The sequence below is a fragment of the Mytilus californianus genome, unplaced genomic scaffold, assembly GCF_021869535.1.
Source record: "Mytilus californianus isolate M0D057914Y unplaced genomic scaffold, xbMytCali1.0.p SCAF_54, whole genome shotgun sequence".
Lineage (NCBI taxonomy): Eukaryota > Metazoa > Mollusca > Bivalvia > Mytilida > Mytilidae > Mytilus > Mytilus californianus.
The window spans coordinates 1,011,482-1,028,404 of NW_026262706.1; the positions used below are offsets into that span (position 1 = coordinate 1,011,482).

Here is a 16,923-nt window from a genome sequence, read left to right on the forward strand (position 1 = left end):
CATGTCCTACATGGCTGAAAATAGAACATAAGGGTAAAAAGCAAGTTTTGTTTATTATTTTGAAGCTGTTATAAATATTGAAAATCTGAAAGGGGCAAAAATGTTCAGAATGTTTAGCTCTACCAATTGTAAATATACATCAAAACTTTTCTTGATATTTCACAAAATAGCACTGAAACTGACTGATTTGCATTAACAACCTGTTTAAATATTTATTATCCCCCTTGAATTTGATCATTATCATTTCTTGCTGATAGAAATGACATTGCATTTAAGGAATAAAAGTACTGTAGTTGAAAAGTTGCCACCGTCAATTGTCCATTTGACGGTCGCAAATGTAGTTTTACTGGTGACGCTTAGCGGAGACAGTAAAACAGAGATTTGCAGCCTTCAAATCAAAATTAACGGTGGCAACTCTTTAACTACAGTACAGTTATTCCGATTCTAATACATTACAAAAAGAAATAATACGATAAAGCTTGAAAAAATGTATAAATTTGACATACAAAATAAATTCTGCGAAACTTAGTGAATGATTTTGGCTCGAAGACGTCATGGCTAAACGTGACGTCATACAAATGAAAACTTACAAACTGGAGGTTATTACGTTACCTCTGCGATTCAAATTCGGATAAAATTACATTAAAACGGTGAATTCGAGGTAGGTGTTGTTTTATTTTCGATGATATTAGTAATTGAACATTTATTGATTCAATCAATTCAAAATGGCGGGTCCCTCCTTAGTTACGCCTGGTCAACTGTGGATTTGATGGTAACTTTTAGCCAATGAAAAAAATTGTTACATAAAAATTGCATTAGAATTGTCTGCATTAAACTTTATGAGCCATCAATGTTCCCAGTCTGCTAATTTATTCAGGTCCTATATTTTATGGTCTTGAATTGGATCACATTTTTTTTTAACAAAAACCCAATGACTAAAAATTAATCATATATATTTTATCTTGTTCCTTTTTTTGTCAGTATCGAAATAACCACTTACTTATTGGAGAATTAAGAACAAAAAATAAAACTGAGGAAATTCTAAAAGAGATTGAAAATAGTACAGAAACATCAACAATGACTGGGATAAAAAAGAAAATATTGGCTGAAGAAATGATCAAAGCTGCTGATTGGGATCCACACAGGTATGCATGACTTTATTATATATTATTATATATGGTGTGAAAGCATTATTAGAATTACAATTTATAATCATTTTATAGTTATATATACAAGAAGCAAAAACAATTACATACACTGAAAATTGAAACTTAGCTTTGGACATGCACACTTCATATATATTGTGAGGCCCACACATACACAGGAATGTTGAGAATGCTGAGCTCTGCCAATTGTTTACATTACAAAAAATCTGAACTTTTTTTTTCAAATAATCACTGAACCATGAAAGTGAGGTTAAGGACAATGGACGTATGACAGGCAAAAGCTTATGAACATGAGGCATAAACAAAGTATGAAACATGCATGTCTTCCAACTTCTTAGATCATAAAGCTTTTAAAAAGTTAGTTGGCATCGCCGCCGCTGGATCACTATCCCTATGTCTAACTTTCTGAGACAGAAGTTGTGGATTATGGTAATGTTTACAATAAATCATAAGGTACAGGTGCAGGGTAGTTAATTTAAGAACCATATATATTTGTATTCTGTAAATTTGTTACACCTAAATCAAGATTCATTATTGATTTAATCAATAATTTATAATAAAACTGCAATAAAAATATTCTTACAATAGGTATCACATATGATATCAAGAAATCCACAGTTTTACTAAAGCTAAACAACCAGCTGCACTGTTTAATTATTGTTTTCTTTTTAATTATAATTTCAGGGACATTCCTCCAGATATGCTTCATTGCATATACTTAGGAGAAGTTGCAATCCTATTAAAATGTATGCTAGGCAACTGTACTGACCAGCAGAAGGTAATTGTGACTTGATATCTTTTGTTTTAATGCTAATCATTCTTTTAAATACTATAAAATTTATTTATGTAATAGTCTGATTTATTTCTTTTGGATGCCTACAATATAATTTTTTTTTCACAGGTCTATGTTCTAAGTAAAATTAATTAGTGTGATTCAAATTCTTAATCCTAATCTCAACACCAAGCTATGGTATCTATTGGTGCATTATAACCACAATTTTTTGAAGCATCAAATGTTTATTATTTCTATTCGGTCAAACACATAATGGCACATAATGTTGTTAAATTCTTTCATATGGAAAACATGTTATCATACTGACACATCTGCAACTTACATTTATGAAAGCAAGTTATAAATTATAAATGTAAAAATTAACTCAATTTTAATGATTATTGATCATAAGTTAATGTGTATATATAGGCTTTACTCATTGTTGAAGGCCGTACAGTGACCTAATAGTTGTTTATTTTTGTGTCATTTGGTCTCTTGCGTAGAGTTGTCTCATTGGCAATCATACCACATCTTCTTTTTTATATTTATTAATTATTATTTACTGAACATACATTGAAATCAAATTGACATATACTATTGTCCATTAAAGAAACAAATTATGAAATATGAAATACATATTTGAACTTAACCATTGAGACTTTTGGACTGAGCTATGCAAATGTTAGAATAAGTTCAATACCGTTTTAGAATCTAATGCATTCTGGGTAATATTTACAATAGCGTACACCAAAATGTTGTGATTGGTTTAAAACGTGATAAACAATAGAAATGCAACCAATGACGTGACTTTATTTTCATTTTGGTGTACGAACAATGAGATTACCCATAGTCCTTTAGATTCTGATTAGGCGAATTTACAATATGTATTCCCTTTACTTTTAATGGATCCTGAGTAATTGTCTCTATTATTGGAAAATTGTAGAATACAGTTGTGAATTCCAGCTGATAAAAAGCCAGCTTATCTTTATGAAATGTTTATACATTGTATTTAAATTTATGAAGTGTTTTGTATCACAGCACACTTTAAGATCAATCTTTGGTAAAACATTTTTGGTAAAGATTGCATAATCAAAACCGTTTTGTTGCTAGCTAAGGATAGTTGAAGATAATTCTGGTTCTTTTAATACTTCTGGTTCTTTCTTACAGGAAAATTTACAGCTAACGTTAAATGCAAATGACTGGAAGGGCTTTCATCACAAATGTGGAGAAAACTTTGTGAAACATCACAAATCAAGCCAAGGGAAAGACTTCAGGTCATTTGAAAGTGCCAACTCATTAAATTGCTGAATCCATTAAAGAATTATATGTTTTATATAGAAATCTGGAATCAGTTGTGGATTGGTGATTTCAATTGAGTGTTACTTATTACTTAGCAATGCATGGGAAATTGCAGTTGAATCCAGAAACAGACCATGTAAACTATTGTGACTGTCATAATCATCACTTTGCATCTATCCATGAAACCTATGGCAAATAACATCTTACACATTTGGAACTGTATCATAGTAACAATTAATGTACATTGAGGTTCCAATTAGGGTTAAAAAAACCATCTGATATACCCTTGCTTTTTCCAGTTTTCCAGAATATATACTGTTATTGCTATTTTACGAATTTTCCTTTGATCTTGTTGACTGATAATTTCCTTTCTCAGCGGAGTCGTCAGTGATATGAAAATAGAGTTGAGTGATGAAAATTATCGCTAGAAATTAAGGGAACATGTGCTGTTGTCCAGGAAATTAACAACATCTTCATAGGCTAAATAGCGATAAAGAGATTATCATTGGTCATCTCAACTCAATTGCTTATCTTACTTTCCCCGTCCAGCTGAAGCAAGAAAATCAATCTCTTGAGATGATCAACGATAATCTATAAATATCTTTTGTTTTTAATCCAATGATCAAACTATATAGACATATTGTAATCTGTAACTATTTTAACTAATCGATCAACAAGTAAAATAGTGTTACCATATGCAGTATCTGTTTGAAATAATAAAAATACAGCATAAATGTATATTTAATATAGAGCATAGAGCATTTTTATTTCTAAATCTAGGTACAACTTGCACCCTTTACAGTTCATCACGCAGGATTTAGTAAAGAAATAGTAAAACTTTGGTGTCTATTGTCTGAGGTAGGTAAAACTAACAGGTTCAACTATCTTACAAGTATCATAACTATTTTGATAAATTGTTTTATATTACATAAGCAAAAGGAAGCATTCTTAGGAAAATATTCTCATTTATGCTGCAACTAGTTGTGTTTATTTCTTAAATAAAGTAACACAGCTATAGTTTGTGGCCCGAGAACACAGTTATTTCGTAGTGCATTTCTTTAAGACAATAAATTCAAATTAAAAAAATCGCACCTGCTCTATCTTAAAAATATTTTTACAGTGTAGTGTACTACTATTGATACAAATAATATCAAAATTATAGAAACTTCTACCAGCTCTAACTCAAAGTATTGACAATTCTGTGTTAAGGGGGGCTAAAATTCAGTTTGACAGCTTCAGACATTCTAATTTTTGACCTTTTTAAACTGGATCAAATCACTACTTAACATAAAGATTCAGCACCCAAATTTTTTTAACATGTAATTTCATCCCCTTACTTAATATTTCATGCATAAAATATCTAGAAATAAATTGGGAAAGTGTATCAAAAAAAAATGCAAGTTATACACTGTTCACACTAGGGACTATATTTGTAGACAACGAAAACCAAAGGACGATAACTGTGTCCTTGGACCTAATAGGATAGAAAGACTTGACCAATTTTAATAAAACTTTGCATGACCTAAGCTTAGGCAATTATAAGATAGTTGGCCAAGTTTCATGGCCATAGGATATATATTATAGAAACTAGGGCCATTTTAATATTGAAATTTGAATGTTTATTTTTGACGTTTAAATCAAATATTTTCAACTGTCAAGATTTTGGCCTAAAAAATTTAAATATTGCAAAAATTAGCTTTTTAAATACTCTTGAATTTAATATAATAAGTATTAAAAGCAACGGAACACTCATTTGATTTATCAGATTTATTACAGTTATTCAAAAGTCAAATTTATATGAGCCTGTGCCTGAAAATAGAGATTTTCGAATTAAGGGAAGCCTTACATAAACATGCATTTTTTTTCAACCAATTTGAAGTTTTTGAAGTTTTTTAACCATACATTATTCTTCCATATATATTAAATGTACTTTAAATGTAAAGAAAAGTTACAAAAAGCATACCACATGAGTATAAAATGGTCTTAGGCCATGTAAGACTGAGAATTATTTAGAGTCGATTTAGGCCGTAGCCCATATTTACATATAAAAATGCACACAGAGGCTATAAGAAATTGAAATTTGTTACTTTTTGCTCATTTCTATGCTAAGATGTCATGATACAAGAAGTCTAATTGCAAAAGGACTCTTGAATTCAACCAATAACAAGGCCAATACAGAAATACTTACCCAATGATATTATAGAATGACAGTATGGTTCAATAGCGGGAATCAGCCCCTCAACTACTTTTTACATAAATATTAACTTCTGGCTTCAACGCTTTGTTCGTCTTGTCTGGAGATCTTGCTGTAGTTCCAGTTCAGCAAGCATTTTAGAGACGTATCCCGTCCATCCTCTTTTGACTTGTAATCTCTAGTGATAGATTTTGCCGCTTGACATTGTATCCTTTCAAGCTTGTTTTTTTTTTGTTACCGTGTAGGGGTCCCATACTATGGCTCCATATTAAATTATAAGATCCATTCCTAAAGATCTAGATCATTGTTCTAATCTGACACAAATTTCAATAACTGGAATGCTACACAAGTTGAATATATGGTGACCCACGAGAGCAACATTATCACTATTGAAATTGTGTTTAATACCATGATTGTTCAATGTCATTAACTTAAATGGAGACAGACCTGAAAGACATGAAAGGTGGTGTGGGAGTGCAAAATCAAAAACTAACTGACTATGATATATGGTTAAAGAATGAATATCAATTACATGGGTCAACATGGTCAAGGGCAGAGTTGTTATAAAATAACAATATGGCAGAGAAGCGGTTTCAAGTTTCATATAAAGCGACCTGACTGACATGAAATAAAAAATCGAAGGAGTATCCCTATTTGTCTAATCTTCAAGGTGAAATAAAACTAGTAAAACAATATTATACTATTGTCTAAATATAAAGAAATATAATTTGCTTCAAGTAACAGAAATAACTAGGTCACTAGTAACTTATTTAATGAGTATGTGGGGTATAAGAGCTTGCTAACAACAGGCTCTTCATAATCATTTGGTCTGAAAAGGATACTAGTAGTCTATATTCTTGATTTAGAAAAATGTAATTGCAAGAAAAAAATCACATTACTTAGAATACTTTAGATCATTCAGGTAGTCTTTATTTATATGTTCAAAAGAACAGCCAGTAGTCATTGGATATTGTAGATCATTCAAATAGTCTTGACCTTTTTATTAGTACAAAAGAACAGCCAGTAGTCATTGGATATTGTAGATCATTCCGGTAGTCTTGACCTATTTATTTATACAAAAAAACAGCCAGTAGTAATTGCATACTGTAGATCATTCAGGTAGTCTTTTAATTTGTACTGAAAAAAACAGACACATATACGAATATTAATTATATACTTACGAGACATGTTGCAATGTTAAACTTATTACGGTATGTGAAAATCAAGACTTGCATAAAAAATATCACAATATTAGAGACAGTGGCGTCATTTTTCCTCAGAGCTTTCAGCTCTTTGATTAACATGTAATTTCATCCCCTTACTTAATATTTCATGCATAAAATATCAAGAAATAAATTGGGAAAGTGTATCAAAAAAAAATGCAAGTTATACACTGTTCACACTAGGGACTATATTTGTAGACAACGAAAACCAAAGGACGATAACTGTGTCCTTGGACCTTGTGCAATGTCAATTTCATCATGGAACACTTTCTCCACAATCAGTGGTTCATTAAGAGATGAAAATAAGTTGGACATTTGTGTTACAATTTAAAAAGCTATCATTGTATTAGTTTAAGTTGCACCCTTCCCCAGTTTCTCAGCCTCATACAAAAAAGTTTATATTTTTCTGACATTGACCTTATATTGTTTATTTACTTCTTGCCAGAAAATTAGGCACTTATTGGCCTAGTTTTCTTTGTAGATAGATATAGGAAGATGTGGTATGAGTGCCAATGAGACAATAATTTAACTCTCCATCCAAGTAATAATTTATAAAAGTAAACCCTTATAGGTATACATTACATATGAAAACTAGAATATCATCTCTTGGTGTTTGTTGCTAAACAATAGTTTAGTTATGCAGTATACAGTAAAGTTTGATGTTTGCTTAACACATAATTTACTATTTCAATGAGTACTTACTGTGACACAAATTATTATTTGAATAACCTATGTATGAGCTTTCCATAATTTTTTTTTCGTGCTTAAAGATACTGATTTTATATTTGATTTAAAGTTTTGCATTTAGTTCTGGTTCTAAAAGTTACAGAATTATGGTCTCTGGTGTTATAGTAATGTGTTTTGATCTCACCTGGCCCAATGGGCCAATTGACCTTTCTTCTCATCACTTGGCATCTGTCGTCCGTTGTCTTAACTTTTACAAAAGTCTTTTCCTCGGAAACTATTGGGCCAGATTGAACCAAACTTGTCCACAATCATCCTTGGGGTATCTAATTTAAAAAAATGTGTCCGATGACCCGGCCAACCAACCAAGATGGTCGCCATGGCTAAAAATAGAACATAGGGGTAAAATATAGATTTTGGCTTATATCTCTGAAACCAAAGCATTTAGAGCAAATTAGACTCATCAGTAATGCTCAGACCAAAATAAGTAAAAAGCCAAACAAGTACAAAGCTGAAGAGCATTGAGGACCCAAAATTCTAAAAAGTTGTGGCAAATACGGCTAAGGTAATCTATGCCTGGGATAAGAAAATACTTCGTATTTCAAATAATTCATACTTTTTCATACAATTAATTTATACATATGACCATATAATTAATATTCATGTCAGCACTGGGTTTGTGGTTCATTAGTAATTATTATTATATTTATATTTTCAGATTGTTCAGTTGAGTAACAAAATGAAATTGCTGGAATCGGAACTCACTAGGCTGGGTGATCTGCAGTACCAATTTAATGAAAACATTTACAAGCAGTTTCCAGAAACATTGAAAAAACAGAAAATACACCATAATCTCCATACTGAGCAACAAATCAGACTTCATGGGGTCCCTATAGGTTATACTACTGGTAAAAGTTAATAAATGTTATTTTTATACACCTAGCTGTTGATTATTTGTTAATTTGCTATTCAAGATGTTTGGATTTTTTAGTACTAATTTATCAGTTGATTTTTTTTAAAACAAACTACAATTTGGTTGAATTTTAACAGGATTGATATTCCAGCATATAAAAGCATGTAGTCAAGTAATTGTTAAAACGATTTTCAAATTGAAAAAATTCAAAATTGAGAAAAGTAAAAAAAAAATATCTGGAATTGTTGAAAGACATGTTCAAGATGAAGAGACAAAAAGACAACTCAGACCACACAGAATTGTAAAAATTAAGAACTGAATGTTATATAATGCAACTTATTAATTTGACATATTTTTCAATTTACCTACAATTGTATAATTATTTTTTTTATTTTAGAGACAGGGGAAAGCTGGTGTGGTATAGTCAAACATTTTCAGAGCATTACAAACCACCACAATGCCAATAAAGACACAGCTTTGAAGTTAGCTCATGTTGAGGAAGTTTGCCATATCATTGACAGTGGGACATGGTTTTCAAATGGGAAAAGGTATAGGACAGCATTTATCATGTGATAATTCTTATATGATTTGCATATTTGGGAATACATTGATATTAGTCGAGAAAACTTCGAGTAGCTGTTCTTAATGTTGTTTTTTTTTTTGATAGACGACATTGACCTAACTTCTTTTCATAACCAATGTAAACAAAATGGTGGCAATGATAACACAATCTGGACCGAGGTTAACAAAATCTATTTTCACTTAGCGTTAATCGTTAAATAAAAAAATAAGCACAAAACATTTTTTTGAATGATGATAAGAGTTTTTGTAGTTTATTCTTTATCAGATAGCAAATTCACGAAGTACATATATTTTAGTTAACCAACATATATATTCTTGCGCTAGGCTTATTCAATTTCACAAATATAGAATTTACGTGTGATATGGGTTATGAGTATGGTTAAATGAATTCCTTATCTCCAATTCTAAAGAATTTTATCGCACAGCGGGTAAATTATCACGTTTTGATTGGTTTAAAGCCGTCATGTGGTGACCCCCTTATGGATCCGTAGGGGGTTAGTAAATTTCATAGGGGTTCATGACGTCACATCTACTGTTTATGGTGACGTCATCTATTACTGTTGTTGTGTTTCATTGTTTATTTTTCAGTAAAATGCCGCAGAAAAAGTCCAGCGAACGATAAATTCGTTATACGGTTAACTATATTGACCCCCTACGGACCATAGAGGGTGAATAAAATCCATAGGTGATTCGGCCTCCGGCCTCACCCCCTATGGATTTTACTAACCCTCTATGGATCGGTAGGGGTCAGTAGCGAACCATATAACTTATAATAAGGAGTAAACACCTTTTAAAGGAATTTATTGGTGTAGAAACTGGACCAAGTCACTCACAAACTTCAGACTTTTATTTGTTTGTGAGTGAATTGATTGAGTTTATACAGGGGAACTAAAAGTAATATATTTTTTTACAGAGTTCAACCTGCACAACAGACAATTGAAGAGATAAATCATCCACGGATTCAAACTTTTGTAATGGGAAATAGGACACAGAAAGAAGATGGTAGGATTTTAGTTTTGGATACAATAATTTTTTTTTAAAGTTGCTACAAGCTTTGAATGAAGTTGCAGAGGTTATCATGTTTTGACCCGTTGTCTGTCCTTATGTCAGTCTATCAGTCCTGTTCTTGTCATCGCAACTCCTCTAAACCACACACCAGAATTTCATGAAACTGGTAGATAATAAAGACATACTTTGAAGGTGTGCATATTGACAAGAAATTGATTCAATTTTTTTTTCTAGGAGTAATGCCCCTTTGAACTTATTTGCCTCAATATACTACTGCAACAGTTTGTCATCGCAGCTCCTCTGAAACTGCACAACAGAACACCCTGTTGATATCTGTTGGGCTGTTAATGTATGATAAGACACCTAATTGCAGGATAAATTTATAAACCAAAACACTGAAAGCTAAAGTTTTAGGCATTATGACTTCCCACAAGAAACTGGGAGTTGAAATCAGATGCTATAGAATTGTAAGCCTATTCTCCTTAACTAATGGCACCTGTAATGTTAAACAATTAAAAGTCAAATCATTAGAAGTCAAAGTATAGTATTTTAATGAGTCAATAAATAAGTTAAAAAGGAAGAATGAAAGGAAATATATGTTCAGCTGTTCTTGAAACACTTAACACCATTTTCTATACAATAAAACTGAATTCTTAAATAATTTAGCAGATATCACTTAAATGTATTATAGTCTTCTTACATTTTACAATTTTTATTAGAACAAATTATAGGAGTGAAAAGAAATGTAGGAGACGAAATCAGAAACATGAAAAGGAAGGATGGAAGTAAATTAAACATTGGAGAAATTGTTTATTTTAAATTAGATGACCATGTAAGTATGCCATTTTTTTTATTCCAGACAAGTTTGTTCACTGTGATTTTCTCACATGCTTTTATCATGATAGATAGACAATAATAGTGCATTGACTTGACATTTCAACCATATAAGGATGAGGGTTAGAAACAGGGAAATGCGAGGCTCTGCAATCTAGAGAAAAACATTTTCAATTGTTGTTTAATGTGTTAATATTATTTATTTGATTCAAATATTGTGAAAAATCGCCCTTTAAAAGGCCTCATATCAGGCGGAGAAATATGCAACACAGTGAACTGTACATTACCTGTTGAAACCCTCAATCGATGGTGAACAAATTTGTTTGAGTATGGACTAAATTATCAACTATACATAAATCATTTATAGATTTCAAACAAATATTATTAACAAATGAAATATGTTTTTCCAAAATATGAAATAATTAAGTTTGAGTCGTTCCACGCATCATTGTAACATTGGAAACAAGAACAGGTTGAAGAGGTAAATATTTATGAGGAAAAGTGATATCAGGTCAGTGACGGTATGTGACAAAGAAATATACAGTCAACGCATTTTGACTGCTCAAATAGAATGAGTGCAGTATGAAATAATACAATATGAGGATGAATACCATTAAACCCCGGAGCTTGTTCATTGTCCAATAGTTCCAAGCTAATGATTGCCATATTAGAGATATGAACATGTTCAATTTAAGATGAAAACACTAAGTTAATATCAAAAATTATTACATAAACATGTCTGTTTAAAAACTAATCTGTGTATCTCCGGGTGATTTAAAACAAAAACAAAAATCAGATGTTACACACCTATTATGTATTTCCCCAGATAAATCACTCAATAATGAAAATTTTTCCTTTTGATAAGTTCATTGTTCATTTTTAGAATTTAAACAATAAACTGATACCAAGGAGTAGAGATACATTAATAAATGCTTATAAATGATTTTTTTTATGGATTTTTATTGGTTGGAATCTAAAAGTTTAAATTTTAAGATCCAAATTTAAAGTTTTTACACCTACCTTAATCAATTGTTGTAAAAGATGCAAAATATCATAAATTATGCAAACAATTCAAATTTAAAGTTGTTATTTTTTTGAAAGATAAAGTATCTTTAAAATGTTCTTTTTCAGATTAATTATGGTAAAATTGACTGCAAAACCAGTTCAGATGTTACTGTTTTGTTGATGATACCTCACCAGGAAGATCCCTTATTCCATTGCAAGAGCCTTACACTCACCACAAGAAGAAAAAGCTTGCCTTACAATATCATTGAGGGCTCTTTGTTTGTATCTCATGATTGTAGAAATGGTGGATGCTGTTCCATGGTTACAAACCAATCTATTAGACAATTTCGTCATAATTATAAACATGGTGTCTATCTTATTAACAGATTTAAAATTCATTTTAATTATAAACAATTTAATTCCTGATTTAAGGGCATACTATATAGTTAAGCCATATGTTCAGGTTAAACACAATAAAGGGAACAGTCCAAGTTTGCACCTGGGGTAAGAAATAGAGATCAGCACAATTGAAAAAGAATTGTTATCCTCAATTAATAATATTCGATTTTTATAAAACTTATTTGGTAAGTGAAAAAACTACTGGAAATGTTTTACATTTTAATTTTACATTCTAATTTGTATTTGGTTAGGCAAGTGCTCAGGTCACAGACACTACTGGTAATAGTCACCTCTGGAAATGTATGTCTTTAATAAAATATAACAAGTCTTTAAAGCACTATTATAATTCCAAAATCAACTAATTATTATACCAAACAAAGAAATCACAGGAAAAATGTTATATCTTTTATATTCAGAAAAAAATAATACTACCATTCTTAATAAATGAAAAACCGGATTATTGGCTACCTTTTTCCATAAATTTTCTGAAAACATCAATACTTTAGGTGAATAAAATTTAGTCAAATATATTTTTCCGTCAGTCATACTACTGGAATTGTAAATAAGTCAAAAATAAAGGAAAATTTACCATAGAATATACTTGGGGTCATCAAAATAACTTTTACATGCATTCTTCAAACAAACAAAAAACTCTTATGTCAAATACAGATCTATAACAATTCTACATGATTGTGTTCATAATATGAATTTGAAATAATACCAAAAAATAGGCAATAGGGGCATTAAGAGTTACCCTTTACTGTCTGACCATCCCATTTTCGTCTCTGCACTTTAAATTAAGTATGACTTATAGAAATTTAATTAAACTCCTACACAACTCTAAATAAAAACTCACTTGCAGACAAGATCAAATTGAGCAGTATGTCAATAACCTTTCTAGAATTATGCCCCTTTATAACATGGAAAATTGCAACATTTTTTTTCTTGCAATCTAAAGTTTTCCTGATCCAAGTTTTATGAAACTCAAACAAAATGCTAAGAACCACGACAGGTAGACAAAATTCAAATATAGGTTGTGAGTCATTTACCATTTTTGAGTTATGCCCCTTTTTAACTTTGAAAATTGGAAAGTTTGGGTAGATACCTTCATATTCTAAGACACACTCTTATTCTATTTTTTTAAATTTTGTATCAAGCAATAAATGATGCTACATTAAGGCAGACTTCAAAGAATCTATACATTCAGCCATAGTAGTTAAACAAAAAATATTTATTGTTGTAGTGGACTGAAAATATTTTCAAGGCTATAAATGATCAACACTTAATAGATTTAAAAATGTATAGATAAGAAAATTAAGTTTTATTTCAATTTTTTATGGGCATTAAGATAATCTGAAAATGAATACATTTACAATTTGAATAAATTTAATGGAAAAAATATGGTCATTTTTGAAGGGCAATTTCAAAATTTCTGAAAAGGACAATTTTTGGATCTCTTATCTCACCTGAATTTAAAAATTATTTTAGTCAGAATTTTCAAATTTTGAATTAAGCTAAAGGATCCAATGGCTTATATTGATAAACATGATAAAGAAAACTGTATTTATTGTATTAAGTAGTTTAGCTGTATAGCTAACATAATGAAGACATATTGTAAATTTCCCTTTTATTGTGTTTCACCCTTTGTATGTGAATGTGTTTTAAGAATTTAACATAGACTACACATCATGTTTTATATTTGTATAAAAATAAGAGATGTAATATGAATGCAATTAAGACTATTATATATCCACTAGTCTGTTGTTGTTAACTTTTACAAAAATTTTCTCCTCTGAAACTACTGGGCCAATTTAACCAAATTTGACCACAATCATTATACAAAATGTAAGGGTGTCTAGTTTAAAATTTGTTCGACGACCCTGCCTGCCAACCAACATGGCTGCCATGACTAAAAATAGAACGTAAAATACCTGTTTTTTGCTTATATCTCTCAATCTAAAGCATTTAGAGTAAATTTGACATGGGTACAAATTTTCATCAGGTTTAAAAGCAGTCAACCAGTAGTTGGGTAACGCTGCACTTGAAATATTAATTTTAAGAAAATTTTGGAGGTTTTAGTTATCTTGAATATTTTCATATATAGAAATAAACTGTAAACCCAATAATATTCAGCAGAGTAAGATCTACAAATAAGTCAACTTACCAAAATTATCAATTGACTCCTTAAGGAGTTATTGCCCTAAATAGTCAATTTTTACCAATTATTTGTAAATTTTTGTCATATTTTACAAAAATCTTTTTCCTGAAAATAGAACATATAGGTTAAATGCAGTTTTTGGCTTATAACTCTGAAACTTCTAAGACAAATTTAATCATCCTTGGCCACAATCATGAAGAGGGTATCTAGTTTAAAATTGTGTCTGATGACCCTGTCTGCTAACCAACATGCTTGACATGGTTAAAAACAGAACATACATGTAATGGTAAAATGAGTTCTTGGCTTATAACTCTGAAACTTAAGCAAAAGTATAATGGTTGCATTATTTTATGCATCAATTGTAAACAAAAAATTCAGGTGAACGACACAGGCTCCTTGCTTCTTGATATTGTTAAGAAATATATTAAATTCAAGAGGAAAACGGAGATGATTTCTTTCAATTTTACTGATAGTACTCATGGAAATAAGGTCTTAAATGTAATTAAGAAGCATACAGAGATTTTTTTTAAATCTGTATTTATACTGATTACAATCTAAATGAAAGCTATAACTGTATTAGAATTTGGTAAAAATACCAAAGTGTACCACTAACTGAGCATTGCTATCTCATAGATTGAGCCATTTGCTTCCTTGTTTAGTATATTTCTTAGTAAAGTTTATTTATCAGTGTACATGAGTATCTGGTAAATTTAATTTCTAAAACTAAAAATAACAATATCAAACCTTTTGCATTTTGGCATTTTACAAGATTTGCATAAGAAATTTCGTGAAAATTTTAATGTACAATAAATCAATATATGTAAAGATATCTGGTTTTGAACACAACCATATTGTAAAATATCAGCAGTGAGTGCAGTCAATGATCTGAAAGGCAAAACAAAAACTTATTTTGTATTGATTGGTATAATGGTATAATGGTGTGATGGTGTTGTTGAATATCTGTAGACACTGTGTAATTATTCAGTTATTATGAACCAAAACATGAGAATTTTTTTACTATAACAATGTTTAAGACCATAAAAAAAAGCCTGTTCTAGACCCTCAAAAAAGGGGCTCAAAACAGGTTAATCACTTTATTGCAATACAACATTTTATTAAAAAGTATGATGGAAAGCCTTTTTTCTTTGTATTCTTTGTATAATTTCCATTGTGATTTATATGACAGTTTTAATATAACATTTATGGTTTATGAGTCAATAGTTGTCTATACAGGGGTCAACCCTAAGTATTTGAAGTTGGAATTTTTTCTTTGTATACCATGTGAAAATTCTGGCCATTTATATTTGTGCTAGACTTTATTGGGTATCTCCATTCAAAAGGCCAAAATTTCCACTTTATTCCTATGAATTTTTTTCCCTAAATAGCCAGTGCTTATTCATAAATGATTTAAGTATTTAAATTTTCCTTGGTGATATTTTAAGCATGAATTATGATGCATTAATCACAGCCCTTTACATGTATCTAATCTTTATTGCCTTACCAGAGGTATACTTGATAAGTTCTCTCTCATTGTGACATGACTGATTAATCCTGCACTTTTAAAAGATATGATAATGTTGCTGATACAAGCTTTATCTCTTTATCTTATCATTTTACAGGCAATTGAAGTACATCCAATCATATTGCTAAATCATGTAAAATTACATATGTAGGATAAAAAAAGTTGTTTGATTTATTGAGAAATTATAGATATTAACTCTATGATGTTGAGAAGAGTGGTGATGTCAGAAGGCATCGATATGCCCCTGCTGTAGCAGAGGGGGCATTACATTTTACCTTTGTCTGTCTGTACCTCAGTATGTCTGTATATAAGTCTGTACGTCCCAAAGTTGGTTCAAAACTGTCCGTTATCTTACTTTAGTTTGCCTCAACCAAATGTTATGAAACTTATACACAATGCTAGTTAACACAACACACAGATCAAGTTTGAATTTTGGTGGTGTCACTTTAATCGTTCTAGAGTTATGTCCCTTTTCAACGGGAAAAAATGCTGATTTTGTTTTCGTTTCTGTAATCCAACATAAGTTTACTACAACCAAATGTTATAAAACTTATAGACAATGCTTATTCAACAAAGTACTGATCAAGTTTGAATTTTGGGAGTGTACCAATTTTTTTTTGTAGAGTTATGCCTCTATACAAATGTTTTTGTTTCTGTTCTCCAACTTAAGTCATCTCAACCAAATTTTATGAAACTTACACACAATACTTATGTCCCTTTATATAATATGCAAGCAGTGGTATCATCTGTGTCCAATGAACACATTCTCTATTTTTTTCTATGGCCATCACCAACACAACTGCATTTAACTTTGCAAACAATTTGAACTTTGTAACCCATACAAAAATAATTTAAAGCATTCTAACACCCATATTTTTTTTTCTGTAATAGCCCTAACCTGATTTGAGTAATGCTCAAAGGTGATTTTGATAATTCGTAATTTATATGTAGAAAGATATTGTATATACACATGCATATAAACTACCAAAAAACTGTGTCTGTTTGTTTAATTTATGTTTATTCATTATAACTCTATTGCACATCATTACAGAAAAAAACAGTTTTTATCTCTCCTCGACAAGAGATTAAATTTGAGACTTAGGTATGCTATAAACAGGAAATGTCAGTTGAAGTGGAACCACTAATGGTATGTCCATGATATGT

The 16,923-nt window shown here is 30.5% G+C and overlaps 2 long non-coding RNA genes across 2 annotated transcripts; both read left to right on the forward strand.

The window, feature by feature from the left end:
- The first annotated feature begins 4,017 nt into the window (after nt 1-4,017).
- Nucleotides 4,018-8,715, forward strand: LOC127703900 (uncharacterized). Its single transcript, XR_007983115.1, has 3 exons — nt 4,018-4,095; nt 8,057-8,246; nt 8,649-8,715. It is a non-coding gene; the product is annotated as an uncharacterized LOC127703900 (long non-coding RNA).
- On the forward strand, nt 8,716-12,499 carry LOC127703897 (uncharacterized). The gene is made up of 4 exons (XR_007983112.1): nt 8,716-8,799; nt 9,747-9,835; nt 10,561-10,673; nt 11,807-12,499. It is a non-coding gene; the product is annotated as an uncharacterized LOC127703897 (long non-coding RNA).
- The last annotated feature ends 4,424 nt before the right edge of the window (nt 12,500-16,923 follow it).